Below are 15,789 nucleotides of genomic sequence, written 5' to 3'. Positions count from 1 at the left end.
GACTGCCCTGGACCCAACGGGACTTCGTGTGTCTTTGTGTGTTTGCAATTTTACAGAAAAAGAGGAACAGGCGATGAAGCCTTCTCCTGTCTGCCAGTGAGCCCGAGCGCCTCGTGTTTGCCACGCTTTGGAGAGTGCATCAGGAGTCATTCGTTCATTCGATCGTATTGAGCGCTCACTGGGTGCAGAGCGCTGTACTAAGCGCTTGGAAAGTACAATTCGGCAACAGGTAGAGACAGTCTCAAGGGTCCACTTCCCATTCTCTTCCTTCTCCTGAGTTTCTTTTCTTCTTTTTTTCTCCTGTGCCCTAAATTCTTATACGACCCCCACCTGACACGTCCCCCGTTTTGCGGTGGCAAAGAAGTGGGGCAATTATGCAAGTATAATTGAGAAGCGCTTAGTACAGTGCTCTGCACATGGTAAGCGCTCAATAAATGCTACTGAATGAATGAATGAATGAATAAGCGCTCAATAAATACGATTGAATGAGAAGCCACACGGCCTGGAGGAAAGAGCCCAGGCCTGGGAGTCAGAGGGCCCGGGTTCTAATCCCGACTCCACCGCTTGTCTGTGGTGGGACCTTGGGCAAGTCACTTCACTTTCATTCATTCATTCAATAGTATTCATTGAGCGCTTACTATGTGCAGAGCACTGGACTTAGCGCTTGGAACGAACAAGTCGGCAACAGATAGAGACGGTCCCTGCCGTCTGACGGGCTTACTCTCTGCGCCTCAGTTATTTCATCTGTAAAATGGGGCTCAAGACTGCGAACCCCCCAACCTGGTTAGTTTCTACATAAGCCAGCGCTTGGTTCAGTGTCCGGCACATAGTAAGTGTTTCGCAAATACCATAATAAAATTGATGTCCGCTTTCGATCAGTAGCCCTTACTGAATGCCTACCGTGTCTGCTTTCGGGAGACTAGCTAGAAGCTTCGGCAGGGTGACCGGTAGGGATGTCACCAGGCAAGCTGGAGTCCGTAGGCGATGCCCGGCACGGTGGTCGCCCCACGGGAGGTGTGGGGCCCGGCGTTCCGCCCGGCGCGGCGCTCCGTCCACAGACGGGGCCCGGCCCGGCCCCGTGGTTGCTGACGGTGTTGATGGCCCCGGGTCCGCGGTTCATTAATGCGTCCCCGGTGGGAGAGCCCCCCGTGAGCCCCCTCAGTCTTCCCCGGGTACAGACAGAAAGGGTTTCAGAACCGTGTAGTCCCCCGGGCTCGGTGGGGACGGACACCCGGCCGGTAACGCTCCCCCCCGGGCCCCCCTTTCCAGATGCCCTCTGCTTAGGCGTCGAATGCCACTGAAACCCAAGCTTCCCCTGCTCAGAATCCTTCCCCCGTCAGCTGGGCATGCTGCACTCCAAGGAGGCTGACCCCCCGGCCGGGCCCTGGGCCAGCAGAGGTCACGCCGAGCGAGATATGTCCAGATCTGTGATTTCGTTCATTTACCTATTATTATTATTATTGTTGTTGTATTGTTAAGCACTTACTATGTGCCAAACACTCTTATAATAATAATGATGGTATTTATTATGTGCTGACTTCATGCCAAGCACTGTTCTGAGCGCTGGGGTAGGTATAAGGTGATAATGATGTTGGTATTTGTTGAGCGCTTACTATGGGCAGAGCACTGTTCTAAGCGCTGGGGGAGATGCGGAGTAATCAGGTTGTCCCACGGGAGGCTCACGGTTCATCCCCATTTGACAGATGAGGGAACCGAGGCCCAGAGAAGCGAAGTGACTCGCCCACAGTCACACGGCTGACAAGTGGCAGAGCGGGGAGTCGAACCCATGACCTCTGACTCCGAAGCCCGGGCTCTTTCCACTGAGCCCCGCTGCTTCCCCAGCGTGATCCGGTTGTCCCACGTGGGGCTCACAGTCTTCATCCCCATTTTACAGATGAGGTAACTGAGGCACAGAGAAGTGAAGTAATAATAATAATGGTATTTGTTAAGCGCTTACTATGTGCAAAGCACTGTTCTAAGTGCTGGGGGTGATACCAGGTGATCAGGTGGTCCCACGTGGGGCTCACAGTCTTCATCCCCATTTTACAGACGAGGGAACTGAGGCATAGAAAAGTGAAGTGACTTGCCCAAAGTCCCACAGCTGACAAGCGGAGGAGCCGGGATTAGAACCCATGACCACTGACTCACAAGCCCGGGCTCTTTCCACTGAGCCACACTGACTTGCCCAAGGTGACACAGCAGACAAGCGGTGCAGCCGGGATTAGAACCCACATCCTCTGACTCCCAAGCCTGTCTCTTGCCACTAAGCCCCACTGCTTCTCTATTTCTATTAATGTCTGCCTCCCCCTCTAGACTGTAAGCTCATTGTGGGCAGAGAATGTGTCTGTTTTACCGTTCTGTTGTACTCTCCCAAGCGCTTAGTACAGTGCTCTGCACACAGTAAGTGCTCAATAAATAAGATTGACTGTCTACGTAGTTATTGTATTGATTAAGCATTTCCTCTGTGCCAAGTACCGTATCAAGTGCTGGGGGAGGCACAAGATAATCCACAGTCCCCGTCCCGGACGGGGCTCGCAATCTATTAATAATAATAGCCGTATTTAAGCGCTTACTATGTGCCAAGCACTGTTCTAAACACTGGGTCGGATTCAAAGTACTTAGTCGGTGTTCACTGGATATCATTCTCGGCCCTTAGCCGTGGGCTAGTTGGTGTTTACTAGCCCACTGGTTGGACACGGTCCCGTCCCACATGGGACTCACAGTCGTAATCCCCATTTGACAGAGGAGGTCACTGAGGCCCAGAGAAGTGACCTGCCCCAGGTCACATAGCAGACATGGGGCAGAACCGGGATTAGAACCCACGTCCTCTGACTCCCAAGCCCGGGCTCTTTCCGAGGGTCGGGTACCTTATCCCCATTTGACCGATGATAATAATGTTATAATAATAATGTTGGTATTTGTTAAGCGCTTACTATGTGCAGAGCACTGTTCTAAGCGCCGGGGTAGACACAGGGGAATCAGGTTGTCCCACTTGGGGCTCACAGTCTTCATCCCCATTTTACAGATGAGGGAACTGAGGCACAGAGAAGTTAAGTGACTCGCCCACAGTCACACAGCTGACAAGTGGCAGAGCTGGGATTCGAACTCATGAGCCCTGACTCCAAAGCCCGTGCTCTTTCCACAGCGCCACGCTGCTTCTCCAACCACGGAGGCCGAGAGAGGTGAGGTGACTGGTCACACAGCAGGCCGGGGCAGAGCAGGGATAATAATAATAATAATAATAATGTCGGTATTTGTTAAGCGCTTACTATGTGCAGAGCACTGTTCTAGGCGCTGGGGGAGATACAGGGTCATCAGGTTGTCCCACGTGAGGCTCACAGTCTTAATCCCCATTTTACAGATGAGGGAACTGAGGCCCAGAGAAGTGAAGTGACTTGCCCACAGTCACACAGCTGCCAATAATAATAATAATAATGTTGGTATTTATTAAGCGCTTACTATGTGCAGAGCACTGTTCTAAGCACTGGGGGAGATACAGGGTAATCGGGTTGTCCCACGTGAGGCTCACAATCTTAATCCCCATTTTACAGATGAGGGAACTGAGGCACCGAGAAGTGAAGTGACTTGCCCACAGTCCCACGGCTGCCAAGTGGGCAGAGCCGGGATTCGAACCCATGACCTCTGACCTCCAAGCCCGGGCTCTTTCCACTGAGCCACGCTGCTTCAGATGAGATGAGAATTAGAATCACCGGGTCACCAGTCTCCTTGTCGGGCCAGGGGTTGCCCCGACTCCTTTGTTTCCAATTTATGGCGCCTAGGAGTTCACGTGCATTTAGAAGCCGTAATGAAAGTTTATATGAATGAAATAGGAAAACGAATAAGCTGTCTTGGCCAATCTTCTCCAGCCGAGATCAGCAATTACTCCTGATAAAGCAATCAAGGGCTTGAATGAGAAAAGCTTTCGCTTAATGCAGTTAAATATGAATTTTCAGCTTCAAAGACTCTTCCCAGCAGCTGCCTTTCCTCGTCTCAAAAAAAAAAAAAAAGATGTTTTCAAAGTCATCCCCAGTCATTTTGATAAGTTACATCTTCCTGTCATTCCAGCACATTTAATGTAAAATTAGACTTATGGGCAAATAGAGGGAAAATTTATAAGACAGCAAAATCATCCTGACACCGTGCAGAGCCCCGCTGGATTTAATAATGAATTCCTCGTGAAGGGCTCCATTTAGAAGAGGATCAGCAAGGATCACGTTCGGGCCCTCGGTGACCCGTATGACCCATCGGAACCCAGCTGCTGCTGGGTGCAGGACACTGTGCTAAGCGCTTGGGAGACGACGGTAGCGTTTGGAGCCGTGATCCCGGATCTCAAGGAGTTTACAATCTAGAGGGGAAGACAGACATCAACTCGCTCCCTTTGCTCCTCCCCCGGCTCCCAGGCCCACAGCGCTTATGTATTACTCCCTTCCCCTCCCCTCAGCACTGTGCTCATCTGCTCATTTGTCTATATTTTTATTACCTTATTTATTTTGCTAATGAGATGTCCATCCCCTCGATTCTATTTATTGCTATTGTTTTTGTCCGTCTCCCCCGATTAGACTTTGAGCCCATCAGTGGGCAGGGATGGTCTCTATCTGTTGCCGAATTGTCCGTTCCGAGCGCTTAGTACAGTGCTCTGCACATAGAAAGCGCTCCATAAATACTATTGAATGAATGAATGAATATCTATCGTTTTATTTATTTGTACTGATGTCAGTCTCCCCCTCCTCGAGACTGTCAGCTCGTTGTGGGCAGGGAATGTCACCGTTTACTGTTGTATGGTACTTTCCCAAGCGCTTAGTACAGTCCTCTGCAACAGAGTAAGCCCTTGAATAAATACCATTAGATGAACGAATGCGTGAACTAATTTACAGATTGATAGATAAGGAAGAGGGGATGTGCACGCAAGTTAATAAATAAGTAAACCTAAGCCTCAGGCCTGCTCATTAATCCCCCTGCCTCTTGTTCGTTCATTCGTTCGTTCATTCGATCGTATTTATTGAGCGCTTACTGTGTACGGAGCACTGTACTAAGCGCTTAGAAAGTGCAATTCAGCAACAGATAAAGACAAATCCTTCCAACAACGGGCTCGCGGTCTAGAAGCAGGGAGAAAGACAGCGAAATAAATAAATAGGCTCTTGTTTCTCCCCACTCCAGTTCATACCTCACTCTGTTCCCCAGATAATTTTTCTACGAAAATGTTCGGTCCACGTCTCCCCATTCCTCACGAACTTCCTAATTTTTCGACAAAAACGTTCAGTCTACGTCTTCCCATTCCTCATGAACCTCCTAATTTTTCGACAGAAACGTTCCGTCCACATCTCCCCACTCCTCACAGACATCCAGTGGCTGCCCATCCACTTCCGCAGCCAACGGAAACTCCTTACCATCCGGTCTTAGAAGCGCTCAGTAAATACCACTGATGGAGCGGTTCGCCCTCTCCTACCTACCCGAAGCAGCACGGGCTAGTGGTTGAAACCCAGGCCTGGGAGTCAGACGGGCCCGAGTTCTAATTCCGGCTCCGCCAGCCGTCCATCAGTCAATCAATCGTATTTATTGAGCACTTGAGCGGGACATGGTGCTAAGCACTTGGGTGAGTACCACACAATTATGACAGACACATTCCCTCTCCACAACGAGTTTACAGCTTCTGTGTGATCTCGGGGAGACGCGGACCGAACGATTTTGTCGAAAAATTAGGAGGTTCGTGAGGAATGGGGAGAGACGTGGACCGAACATTTTTGTCGAAAAATTAGGAGGTTCGTGAGGAATGGGGAGAGACGTGGACCGAACATTTCTGTAGAAAAATAAGGAGGTTCGTGAGGAATGGGGAGACGTGGACTGAACATTTTTGTAGAAAAATGATCTGGGCAACAGAGTGAGGTATGAACTGGAGTGGGGAGAAACAACTTAACTTCTCTCTGCCCCGATTACCCAATCTGTAAAATGGGGGTTAAGACCGTGAGCCCCATGTGGGACAGGGACTTTGTCCAGTCTGATTACCTCGTATCTACCCCAGGGGTCAGGCCAGTGCTTGGCACATGGTAAACACTTAACAAATACCATTTAACAAAAAATACCATAAAAAAATAAATCTCTTACTACAGCCCAGTTGACACGCAGCTCCTCTAGAGCCACTGCGCCCGGATCTCCTCTGTCTCACCGCCTACCCCTTGCTCACGACGTCCTTCTGGCCTGCAATTCCCTCTCCTTCCATATACATCAGACCATCACCATCCCCATCTTTAAACCCTTATCAGGTCACATCTCCTCCAAGAAGCCTTCCCTGATTTAGGTTTCTTTCCCTGACTCTCTCTCTCTCTCTCTGTGTCATCTTTCCACTTAGATCTGTACCCCTGGGTCACTTCCCCCGAACCTCAGCCCCACTGCTCTTACGTACATAGCTGTCATTTATTTATATTAATGTCTGTCTCCCCTTCTAGATTGCAACTTCCTTGTGGACAGGGAACGTGTCTACCAACTCTGTTGTATTGCCCTCTCCCAACCGCTTAGTGCAGTGCCCTGCACGCAGTTAGCACTCAATAAATAGGATCGAATGAATTCATAAATCGACGAAACCCACTTGCTGGCCCCAGTGGTTTAGCCGCCACCCCCCCACCCGGGGAATGACCACTGTTTCTGAGAGCAAAATGATTCGGCTCACTCTAATAAATAATGGTAATAATAATGTCGGTATTTGTTAAACGCTTACTATGTGCAGAGCACTGTTCTAAGCACTGGGGGAGATACAGGGGAATCGGGTCGTCCCACGTGAGGCTCGCGGTTAATCCCCATTTTCCAGATGAGGTAACCGAGGCCCAGAGAGGTGAAGTGACCTGCCCACAGTCACACAGCTGACAAGTGGCGGAGTCGGGATTAGAACCCACGTCCTCTGACTCCCAAGCCCGGGCTCTTTCCACTGAGCCAAGCGGCTTCTCTAAGCACAGCTACTAACCCCAGAGCGGGCTCCGGCCCGAGGGGGCTTCGTAGACAAGAAAACAAACCTCCCTGAAGAAGAGAAGAAGTTTAGGTAAAAGTGCGGCCAGAAGTAAGTGAATTTTCGACGAGGAGAGAGTGGACACGTTTGTTATAGTCAGTGATCGTATTCACTGAGCGCTTACTGTGTGCAGAGCACTGTCCTAAGCGCTTGGGAGAGGACGATACAATAATAGACACATTATTGTGCCCCAAACGAGCCTACGGTCTAGAAGGCTGACTTCGGTCAGATATTTGACCACAAACACCCGCCTTCCGTATAATGTCGTCACCTATCCCGGGCACGTGGATAATATAATCGGCTCCTGGCCTAGTGGAAAGAGCACGGGCCCGGGAGTCGCAAGTCCTGGGTTCTAATCTAATCCCGGCTCCACCAGTTACCGGCTGTGCGGCCTCGTGCAGGTCACTCGGCTTCTCCGTGCCTCGATTCCTCAGCTACGTCATGGAGATCCAATCCCCGTTCCCCCTCCCGCTTGGACTGTGAGCACCACGTGGGACGGGGACTGCGTCGGATCCCATTATCTCGTATCAGGCCCGGCGTTTAGTATAGTGCTTGGCACACAGTAAGCCCTTAATAAACACCATTGTGATCGTCATTTTCCTACGGGAAGTCACTCATCGTCCTCGGGCTCCCTGAACCTGGAACGCCACCCACGCTTGCTCCGGTCCCGGGGATGCCCGTCCTCACGGCTTCGCTTCCATCTTGGGCAGAGGGGAGCTGGGGCCTTTCCTTACCGCCCTGCCCCCCTCTCCAGCCCACTCGCTTACCGCCCTGAGCTGGCCCGGACACCGGACGTCGTCGTTCTGGAAGTTGGGCCCGAGGGCAGACTAAGAGGTCTCCCAGTGGAGAGGTTTCACCGAAGACTCTGACGCAGAGAGCTCCTGGGGAGAAAAGAAGCTGAAAGATGGCTACATTTCTGGGAAATGGGCTAAAGGAGCGGGATTTATATGGCTCGGCTAAAAGGACCTTCGGAATTCGTGCCTGATGCCAGGAGAGCAATCCTCTGAGACCCGCTGAGGCCGAAAACAGAGCGCCGGGCTCAGGGTGGAAAAATCTCAGCGGCCAAATTCTCCATCCTGACCGTCTGCCTCTTCCTCGTGAGCAAACCTCTTGGGACATAATAATGTTGGTATTTGTTAAGCGCTTACTATGTGCAGAGCACCTTTCTAAGCGCCGGAGTAGATACAGGGTCATCAGGTTGTCCCACGTGAGGCTCCCAGTCTTCATCCCCATTTTCCAGATGAGGGAACCGAGGCACAGAGAAGTAAAGTGACTTGCCCACAGTCACACAGCCGACAGGTGGCAGAGCGGGGATTAGAACCCAGGACCTTGTGACTCCCAGGCCCGGGCTCTATCCACTAGGCCATGCCGCTTCTCTGTGCAGCAGGCAGGCGGGTCTGCGGCGGGGGGCGTGAGCAGCCCAAAGCCGAGGGCAGGCCCGGAGAGTGGGTAAGCCGGGTCTGGACCGGGCTTCCACCACGGGCCCCAACACGTGTCACCTGGACCTGGGCCTCCACCACGCGGCTAAACACGTGTGACGTGGGCCCAGGCCCCCACCACGAGCCGGGACACGTGAAACCCTCCGGCGGCAGGAGCGAAGGAGGCCGGGAGGGGCTCCGGGAGCTCAGAAGAGGTCAGCGAGGCCGGGAGGGGCCGTCGGGCCGTGGTAACCCAATCCCCCTCCGACCTCCCAGATGGATAGACGAGGATCCTCTAGTCCTCCGGCCACGAGACCGCTTCGTGGCCACGACGCTCTCTGGACCTCCGGCGGGGAAGGGGTTGGGGAAGCCCGGAGCTCGCGAGCCTCTTCGTGCTTTCCCCTCCGGCTACAGAGCTCCGCCAGGCCACGGGGACCGATCCGGTTGGCTTACTGCAGGAGGTTTATAAACACGTGCGTGTAGAAGCGATACTTCTATATCGGGGGGGGGGGGGGGGGGGAGCCGGAGGGACCGAGAAACAATTTGGAAGCGCGGCCCGTCTTTCCAATCAGCTACCACGGCAGCTGGTGTTGACGGCAATTCGGCCATCTGTTTTTCTCAGCCGTAAGGGATCGCGACGTTCCCCCGAACACGCGTGCACACGCGCACCTACACCTGATCCAGCCTGACCGAAGTCCCGGTAGCCACCGTGACTAGAAGCCTGGCTTGGGCCCGGGACGCCGCCCTAGTCACCGTCCCGGCAACGTTTCAGGAAGGCCTTCCGAGCCGCAGAGACGTTTCCTCTGAAAATAATAGAATATTTCATTCAAGTTTCCCCTCCTGCTAATCTCAGCCTTCCTGCTTCTCTCCGGGGAACCCGAGTGACTCGTTCCGAAGGAAAACACGCCCTGCTCCTGGTCGACCGAATCAAAGGCCGTTTGTCTCAGGTGACTGAAGAGGGATTAGGCTGGAAGGGGACTAAGAGCCGTCATGAAATTGTTGGCAGATGTCAGCGACCGGGGGGGGGGTTAAGTACAGTCCCCACTATCACCAGCACATGGACAAGAGCTCGTTGTGGCAGGGACTGTGTCTATCATCTCTTTTGTACGCTCCCCAGCGCTCACTACAGTGCTCTGCACACAGTACGTGTTCAATAAATACCAGTGATCGATTGAAGAAGGACAGGAAGCAAGTTTCCTGAATTCGGGTGCCGTCGGAGGAGGGAGAGGTCCGAGCCCCTGCCTCAGTTAGGGTGGACCGAAAGGAAAAATCATCAGAGAAGGAAAAGAGCAAGGAACCTGTCTGCTGCGTGACCTTGGGCAAGTCACTTAACTCCTCACCACTGACTTTAAAGCCCTCAATCACCTTTTATTATCATCATTATTATCATGGTATCTGTTAAGCACTTACTGTGTCCTCAGGTGGCTACAAATTGGGTTGGACGCAGTCCCTGTCCCACGTAGAGCTCACAGTCTCATTCATTCAATAGTATTTATTGAGCGCTTACTATGTGCAGAGCACTGTACTGAGCGCTTGGAAGGGACAGATCGGTAACAGACAGAGACGGCCCCCGCCCTTCGACGGGCTTACGGTCTCATCGGGGGAGAGGGACGGACAAAAACAATAGCGATAAATAGAATCGAGGGGATGACCGTGTCATTAAAACAATAGCAAATAAATAGAATCGAGGTGATGTACATCTCATTAACAAAATAAATAGGGTAATGACAAAATAAATAGGGTAATGACAAAGTTAAGTAGGGTAATGGCAAAATAAATAGGGTAATGGCAAAATAAATAGGGTAATAGTCTCATTCCCCAATTTACAGATGAGGAAACTGAGGCAGAGAGAAGTGAAATGACTTGCCCCAGGTCACACAGCAGATAAGTGGCAGTGTCGGCATTAGAACCCAGGACCTTCTGATTCCCAGACTTGCGCTCTACCCATCAAGCCACGCCGCTTCTCATCTTGCCCCCTCCTACCTCAGCTCGCTACTCTCCTACTCGAGCCCAGCCCGCACGCTTCGCTCCTCTAATGCCGACCTTCGCCCTGGGCCTCCGTCTCATCTATCGCACCCACCACCTCCCACCACCTGCCTCCGGCCTGGATTGAGTTGTCTTATTTTTTGCCCTTCCGTCTCCCCCGATCAATAATGTTGGTATCTGTTAAGCGCTTACTATGTGCCGAGCACTGTTCTAAGCGCTGGGGTAGACACAGGGGAATCAGGTTGTCCCCCGTGGGGCTCACGGTCTTCATCCCCATTTTCCAGATGAGGGAACTGAGGCCCAGAGAAGTGAAGCGACTTGCCCACGGTCACACGGCCGACAGGTGGCAGAGCTGGGATTCGAACTCATGGGCCCTGACTCCAAAGCCCGTGATCTTTCCACTGAGCCACGCTGCTTCTCGTGATCAGACCGTGAGCCCGTCGTTGGGCAGGGACCGTCTCTATCTGTTGCCGATTTGTCCATTCCAAGAGCTTAGTACGGCGCTCTGCACATAGTCAGCGCTCAATAAATACCATTGAATGAATGAATAAAGTACACCAGCTCTCCTCTCACGGTTGCGAGCCTGTCCGGATGGAACCCGGCAGGAGTTCGGAGGAAATGGCGGTGGGAAGCAGGGGGTGGGGGCGTTGAAAAGAGCTTCCCTCCGTGCAAGGGGAGGGGGACGGGTGCGAACCCCGCATTCTAGGAGAACCAATGTGCTTCCGGAGAAGCAGTGTGGCCTTGAGGCTAGAGCGCGGCCTGGGACTCGGAAGGTCGTGGGTTCTAATCCCGGACTCCGCCACTCCTCTGTTGTGTGACCTTGGGCAAGTCGTTTTGCTCCTTTGTGCCTCAGTTTCCTCATCTGTAATATGGGGATTCATAATAATAATAATAATGGCATTTGTTAAGCACTTACTATGTGCTGAGCATTGTTCTAAGCGCTGGGGTAGATACAAGGCAATCAGGTTGTCCCACGTGGGGCTCCATCCCCTTTTCACAAATTAACACTGCAAGTCCTACGTGGGACAGGGACTGTGTCCAATCTGATTATCTTGCATCTACCCCAGCGCTTAGAAGGGCGTCTGGCACATAGTAAGCGCTTAACAAATGTCATTATGATGATGATGCTCTCACGCTGTGAAAGCAGCGTGGCTCAGTTGAAAGAACCCGGGCTTGGGAGTCGGAGGTCATGGGTTCCAATCCCTACTCCGCCACTTGTCTGCTGTGTGACTTTGGGCAAGTCACCTACCTTCTCTGGGCCTCAGTCACCTCCTCTGTAAGGCTCAGTGGAAAGAGCCCGGGCTTGGGAGTCAGAGGTCATGGGTTCTAATCCCGACTCTGCCGCTTGCCCTCTGTGTGACTGTGAGCAAGTCACTTCACTTCTCTGGGCCTCAGTTACCTCAGCTGGAAAATGGGGATTAAAACTGTGAGCCCCATGTAGGGCATCCTGATCACCTTGTAACCCCCAGCCCCCAGTGTTTAGAACAGTGCTTTGCACATAGTAAGCGCTTAACAAATACCACCAGTATTTTTATTATTTGTACATATTTATCATTCAATTCATTTTATTAATGATGTGTATATATCTACAATTCTATTCATTTATATCGACGCTATTGATGCCTGTCTACTTGTTTTGTTGTCTGTCTCCCCCCTTCTAGACTTTGAGCCCGCTGTTGGGCAGGGATTGTCTCTATCTGTGGCCGAATTGGACTTTCCAAATGCTTAGTACAGTGCTCTGCACACAGTACGCGCTCAATAAATATGATTAGAGAAGCAGCGTGGCTCAGTGGAAAGAGCACGGGCATGGGACTCAGAGGTCATGGATTCGAATCCCGGCTCCGGCACTTGTCAGCTGTGTGACTGTGGGCAAGCCACTTCACTTCTCGGTGCCTCGGTTCCCTCGTCTGTCAAATGGGGATGAAGACTGTGAGCCTCACGAGGGACAACCCCGATGACCCTGTATCTCCCCCAGCGCTTAGAACAGTGCCCCGCACATGGTAAGCGCTTAACAAATACCGACGTTATTATTATTATGATTAAAGGAATCTCTCTGGCCGCTCATTCTCAGTCTCTTTCGTGGGCTCCTCCTCTGCCTCCCACCCCCTAACTCTGGGGGTCCCTCAAGGTTCAGTTCTGGGTCCCCTTCTAGGCTCCATCTACACCCACTCCCTTAGAGAACTCACTCGCTCCCATGACTTCAACAACCACCTGTACACAGATAAGAATAATACTAATAATTATAGTATTTGTTAAGCGCTTACTATCTGCCAGGCACTGTACTAAATGCCGGGATGGATACAAGCAAATGGGGTGGGATATAGTTCTTTGTCCCACATGGGGGTCACAGTCTCAATCCCCATTTTATAGATGAGGGAACTGAGGCCCAGAGAAGCAGCGTGGCTCAGTGGAAAGAGCACGGGCTTTGGAGTCAGGGCTCATGAGTTCGAATCCCAGCTCTGCCACTTGTCGGCTGTGTGACTGTGGGCGAGTCGCTTAACTTCTCTGGGCCTCAGTTCCCTCATCTGTAAAATGGGGATGAAGACTGGGAGCCCCACGTGGGACAACCTGATTCCCCTATGTCTACCCCAGCGCTTAGAACAGTGCTCGGCACATAGTAAGCGCTTAACAAATACCAACATTATTAACATTATTATAAGTGCAGTGATTTGCCCAAGGGCACGCAGCAGACAAGTGGCGGATGATTCCCAAATCTACACCTCCAGCCGTGACCTCTCTCCTTCTCTGGAGTCTCGCATTTCCTCCTCCTGCCTTCAAGACATCTCTACTTGGATGCCCTGCCTTCACCTCAAACTTAGGTCTGAAACAGAACCCTTATCTTCCCACCCAAACCCTGTCCTCCCCCTGACTTTCCCATCACCTTAGACGGCACCACCATCCGTCCTGTCTCTCGAGCCCAGAACCCTGGCGTTATCCTCGACTCCTCGTTCTCATTCAACCCACATATTTAATCTATCACTAAACCCTGCCGGTCCCACCTTCATTACATGGCTCAAATCCACCTTTTTCTCTCCATCCAAACACCTCTCCCTTCCCACCTTGATCAGCCTCCTCGCTGACCTCCTTGCCTCCTGTCTCTCCCCGCCCCGGTGGGTACTTCACTCTGCGTCCCCGGATCGTCTTTCTACGAAAACATTCGGTCCATCGGAACGATGATCCCGAAGGCAGAGGGAGATAGACTGAGCGCTTGAGAGGCCCTTCCACCGGTAGTTGCCCTCTCCCTCCCTCACCCCACCACCCGACCCGCTCCTGCTTCGGCCTTGGGGGGGGGGGGGTTTGAGTAAGGAGGGAGTTCAGGCCTTAGCAGCTTATTTTGGAGGAGCGGCACGTTACACGGAAAAGAATTCAGGGAGGTGTGGACAACGTCCTCCAGGCGAGCTCATAGTAGGCCGGTTCTCCCCCTGTAGTTGGGGTGATAACTGGGGGGTACAGCGGGGTCAGGGAAGAGTATTTTTAGGTAGAAGGGCGGATTTGGAAGCGGAGGGGAAACTTCGGAGAGCAAATGGGTCAAGATGGCAGTCGGGGAGGGAAGGAACAAGTGTTTTAATATAATAAGAAGGGATGGGGTGGGAGGGGCGGTGCGAAAGGAGACGGGAGATCTCGAGAGACGACCGGGAAGGATGAGGGGAGGGAGGAGATCTCACCTGATGGTTTCGGTTTTGTCCATACAGTAGATGGCGGTGTCACCGGGGGGCGAGGGATGGGCGAGGCAGGAGCCCTGGGAGAGATAAAAGTCAGAAATACTTGACGCCATTAATGCCATCTGTGACCCTTGGCACTCACGGGCAGAGTTTCGGGTTGTTGGTTGCCGGCTACGGTTGCGTCAGCCGCACCTTCCCTCTCAACTCTTCTATCTATTGCACGTCTCCCCTCAGGAGAGTGTAAGCTCCTCGAGGGTGAGGTCTTTGATGATGATGACGGTATTTAAGTGCTTACTACGCGTCCTGCACCGGTTCAAATGCTGAGGTAGATGATGATAATTACGGTATTGGTTAAGTGCTTACTATGTGGCCACTGTATTAAGCGCTGGGGTGGATGGAAGCAAATGGGGTTGAACACAGTCCCTGTTCCGCATGGGGCCGAGTCTCAATCCCCATTTTACAGATGAGGGAGCCGAGGTCCAGAGAAGTGAAGGTCACCCAGCGGACGAGTGGCGGAGCCGGGATTAGAACCCATGACGGGGACATGGGACCGTGACCTTCTGATTCCCAGGCCCGTGCTATTCCATCGCCTGGAGCCTTTTGATGAAACGCCCGTCATTTTAAAATCCGCCACCATCTCCTGAACAGGGGGAGCCGCGGGGGGCATGTTAAGACAAGTTCTATTTAAAAAAAAACTAATGAGTGGAAGTGCGGCCGCATCATCAGACATTTCTGGACTGGTATATGGACCACTGGCTATTGGTTCAGCCCACACCTCCATCCCTTGGCCAGAAAAGGGGTGGGCCCCCCTCTGTCACCTTCATTCATTCAATCCTACTTATTGAGTGCCTACTGTATGCAGAGCACTGTACTAAGTGCTTGGGAAGTACAATTAGCATCCCACAGCCCCGGGATCCAGCACCCAACAGGCCGCTCCGCCAACTCTCGCCAACAAAGGGAGGGAGAGAGAATCGGGGGTCTGGAGTTCCTTCCCTTGAAGCCCACTCCTCGGGAACGAATCGGTCAGTGATGCAGCTGGGTTGGAATCGCCACCCGAAAGCGGAGGAATGGGATGAGAATCTGAGCCTGGCGGGGCAGAGGGCCTTGCTTTCCCAGGGAACAGAGAGGTGCGACGCGGCGCGCCCAGGGCCCGAGCCTGATGGGAGAAACCGGACGCCAAGGGAACGCGGGCCGGGATCGGAGAAGCCGAGATCGGAGGCGACCCACGTAGAGCCAAAAGCAGGGAAGAAGGGGCGGCGGAAGCCCCCACGGGCCCTGCTCGGGGTCAGCGGAAGAGGCCAGTCTACCACCTGCGCAGCGGCAACCCCTGATTTTTTTTGGAGGGCGCAGGGGACGCGCAGGGGAAGACCGGGACCCGGCCCGGAGGCTCCCGGCTCTGACGCCCGCGGACGTTCAGGTTGGGCCTCGGAAAAAGCCGGGAGCTAAATCTGGGCTTCCGTCTTCCCGCGTCGCCCCAAGAGGAATTCCTTCCGGGCAGGAGGAGTCGCTTCCTGTCGGCTCAGTGGGCGCTCGCCGGCCGAGAACCCCGCCGTCTCCCCGTGTCGCCCATCGAGGGGGCAGGGGGTCGTTACCGGCCTCGCCCCGGACCGGCAGCTTGCTGCCCTCCGTTCCGGACAACCCAGACTTTACGGCCAAACGGGACGCGACATGGAACCGGCCCATCTCCAAACCATTTCCGGTTCCTGTCTGAGGGCGCTCTCTCTCC

The sequence above is a fragment of the Ornithorhynchus anatinus genome, chromosome 1, assembly GCF_004115215.2.
Source record: "Ornithorhynchus anatinus isolate Pmale09 chromosome 1, mOrnAna1.pri.v4, whole genome shotgun sequence".
Taxonomy (NCBI): Eukaryota; Metazoa; Chordata; class Mammalia; order Monotremata; family Ornithorhynchidae; genus Ornithorhynchus; species Ornithorhynchus anatinus.
The sequence above is the reverse complement of the archived record's forward strand: the minus strand, read 5'-3'. Positions refer to the sequence as shown.